The sequence below is a fragment of the Gossypium arboreum genome, chromosome 6, assembly GCF_025698485.1.
Source record: "Gossypium arboreum isolate Shixiya-1 chromosome 6, ASM2569848v2, whole genome shotgun sequence".
NCBI lineage: Eukaryota > Viridiplantae > Streptophyta > Magnoliopsida > Malvales > Malvaceae > Gossypium > Gossypium arboreum.
This window is the reverse complement of record NC_069075.1, coordinates 133,156,939-133,160,654: the sequence shown is the minus strand read 5'-3', so window position 1 is coordinate 133,160,654 and position 3,716 is coordinate 133,156,939. Positions and strand designations below refer to the sequence as shown.

At 33.6% G+C, this 3,716-nt stretch overlaps 1 long non-coding RNA gene across 1 annotated transcript; it reads left to right on the top strand.

Annotated features, from left to right (window-relative positions):
* Positions 1-274: 274 nt before the first annotated feature.
* On the top strand, positions 275-2,391 carry LOC128293960 (uncharacterized). The gene is made up of 3 exons (XR_008284120.1): positions 275-307; positions 1,449-1,522; positions 2,212-2,391. It is a non-coding gene; the product is annotated as an uncharacterized LOC128293960 (long non-coding RNA).
* The last annotated feature ends 1,325 nt before the right edge of the window (positions 2,392-3,716 follow it).

Genomic DNA, 3,716 nt, shown 5'->3' with positions numbered 1-3,716 from the left:
AAGTATAATTTCTAGTAAAGTACATATGAATCTGTTTCAAAGTTATATGACAAGTAGGTAACTGCAAATTGAGTCTCGCACCCTTACATCGAGCCTAGCTCACAAAACAGTTTTCGAACTAAGCTTCTGTTTTAAACACCATATTTCTTAAGGCATGTTTTATCGATTCTTGTATTCACTAAGTTCTCAATGAACTCACCCGCTCCTTTCTTACTTCCCAGGTAAGTAGGTCACGGATGGCAGTGGCGAGGTAGATGATCTAGGAAAGGCTAATTCCTGAACATAAATCTGTGGACCCGGGAAAAAGGTGATAGGTTTATTTGTGTGGGTTTAGTTTTATTAACGTTGCTACTATTATTAAAACAATTTCCTTAAAGTTTAATTTTATTTTCGCAAAACCTTAAATTAAACCCTTGTTTTTAAATTCTTCTTTTCGGTACAAATAAAGTTTAATGTTCATTATTCCTCCTCGCATATATGCTATGTCATATTATTTTAATTGTAATGACCTGAAATTTATCGGTATCGGAAATCGAGTTTCTGGCCTACTATTTCAGAAAATTGGGTTCATAAATATTTATTAGAAATATTTACGAATGTTAGTTGGGTGATTAATTAGATATTGGCTAGGTGAATTAGCTTGAATTAAGGTTAATTTAGTACAAGGACTAGATTGAATATAGTGTAAAAGTTTAATTATAGACTAAAGAAAATTAGAGGATTAAATTAGTAAATAACCCATAAAAAGGAATAGTGCCAAATGTATGATAAGAATTAAATACAAGTGCAAAAGTATAATACATACATTTGTAATATATGTATGTATTTACTTATTATTTAAGTAAATAATAATTATTACTAAAATATAATATAATAATAATAAAGCATAAAATAATAATAAAAGAAACAAAAGAAAAGAAACAGAAGCAATTCGAAAGTGGCAAGGAAGAAAAAGGAAAGAAAAAGAAAAGGGAAATTTAGGGTTTTAAAGCCTCAATCTTAATTTGGTAAGTCAAATAAGTTCATTTCTTTATAATTTTGATGTTTTTGGAGTTCTAGAGACAAATATTACTTGATGTAAGTGGAAAATTTTAAAGTGAAGAGATTTTTAAACATGGGTTATGTTGAACAAATTGTTGAATTAGGGATTTAATTGAATAAATATCAAGTTAGAATTGATTAAGGGATTAAATTGTAAAGGAAGCTATAAGTTTTATGTTTGAGGGACTAGATTGAAAGAAACTTGAAACTAGGGTTTTACCATGGATATCTAATGTTTAAGGTGAATATGATAGGAAATTGAATAGTAATGAAGTATGAATTGAGTGATAAAAGCAAAAGTGTTAATTAGGATTAAATTGAAAATTCAAGTTTGAATCGAATAAAAGTTTAATTATTTATTGTGAATTATTGTTGTATTAATAGTATAAATTGTTTAATTTCCGTAGCTAACGTAATACCAGAGACATCGACAAAGAAAGGAAAAGAGAAAGTTGACGAGGAGTAATCCGAAAAATTTACGGTTTGTATTTCTATAAACCAAACTTAATAATTATTTTTTCATTTATTATATATATATGGTAAGTGGTATAGAGGGAAGTATTGTTATTATTGTATTGAATTGATTTAAGTTGTGAATATCTAAATTGAATTGTATATTGATTGTTATCTGAAAATTAAAGTGAAATGAATACCCTATTAACAGTGTCGGGCTAGGTTGGATATAATTGGTATGCTATATGAGTGTACTAGGATACTTCGACCATGGGTCGATGAGGCACTAAAAGTGTCGTACTGTTACTTCGACTTTGTGTCGATGAGGCATTTCGTGTGTTGTACTGTTTTCGATGCTTCGGTTTATCCGATGAGGTACTATGTATCGTACTGCTACTGTTTACTTCGGCAAAGCCGATAAGGCACAATGTGCCTACTGGTGTGTTGGTTGGATCCGTGTATCCACCAAAGTTCGAATTATGTTAATAGGGGTAAATTTACTGTACTGGACATCTGAATGATTGTGTTGCTGTACTGGAAATCTACTGTTATTGATTGATATATTGTTGAACTGAATGTTTCATTGATGAAGAATTTTGAATATAAGTAGTGGTATTAGATTTGAAGTTAATAGCTTATAGAAATAATGATTTAAGTGTTGGTTTATAGAAATACCACTGAGTGTATACTCAGCGTACAGTTTGTTTCCATGCGCAGGTTAGGTATGAAAGCGACTAACAACTCAGCATCCAAGCCAAGCCCAAACTCAAATACTTGCTGACGTATTTTATTTTGAGAAATGACATGTACCTAGGTTGTTTTTTGGAAGTCATTCTGAATGTGAATGTTAATAGTGTAAGAATGTTAATGGTTAACCTATGAATGCAAAGTTTATGTTTATAATATGGTCATTTATATAGTTTAATTTGAATTGATTCAATTAGTACCAAAGTACACTGTCTGGAAGTTTTATGTTAAACACTTACTAATACACTCGAGTTGGATCGTAACATTGATGATTTTAATGTGAAATGGATGTATTTATTCATGTTTAGGATTGGTTGAAAGATTGAATTTTAAGTTGTTTGTTATTAAAGTTTGCTGGGTTGGTAAACTTGAACTATAAGGTTCATTTTGAGTCCACACGGCCTGACACACGGGCGTGTGATCAGACCGTGTGAGACACACAGCACCTTACACGGCATGTGAGTAGACTGTGTGTCCCCTGTATCTAAAATAATGTAAACAGAATGCTCAGGAATGGCCACACGGGCAGAGCCAAGGATGTGTGTCTTAGCTGTGTAAAACTAGTTTGTTCATGAGCAACAAGTTAGAGAAGTACACGGGTAGAAGACACGGGCGTGTCCAAGCCGTGTGCGTCACACGGGGTGACAACATGGGCGTGTCTTAGGTTCACACGGGCGTGTGGTACTGTTTATTAAAGAAAATTTTATAAGCCTCTATTTAGGTCTCGATTTATTTCTAATATTTTTATTGAGCCCCGAATATCTATTTATGAGTCAATAAGATAAATTACTGAACTTTATAATAATTAATTTTATATGATTTGTGATATAAACTGTAGTGATCGGTAATGCTCTGTGATAAACCGGAATTTATACATATTTTTACCCTATGCTTGGCTTATTTATGGATGATTTTTCCTTGGTTTCATTGAATTCGATGCTCCTAATCCTTTAATTTCATGCTTTATACTCAGGAGAGCATTGGAAAGCGAAAAGAGCAATAAACGGGCCAAAAAAGGACAAAATGGGCCTAATTTAGAATGACACACGGCCTAGGCACTTCCACACGGGTGATCCACAAGCCAGTGTATGACACACGAGTAATCCACATGCCCGTGTGTGACACACGGGCAGACCACATGCCTGTGTGTTATGGCCGTGTCGAATAAGAACCAACTCAAAATAGCACACGACCTGAACCCCCTCACACGAGCGTGGCACACGGCCGTGTCCCTGTCGAGCCCAAGTTTAGTTCTACTTGGAAAAAGGCTAATTTTGGGCTATTTTGGGCATTCAAAAGTCTATATAAAGACCCTATTAGAGGATTAGAGGGGACACGCAGAGTAGAAGGCAGAAAATACTAAAAGAAAGCCATCGGAATCAGCTCGTGTAATGGCCCATTTTCAGTAAAATCGAAATAGTGGTTTCGTGACCACAAATCCGATCTAAAAAGAAAATTTATTTTAATATTGTGCC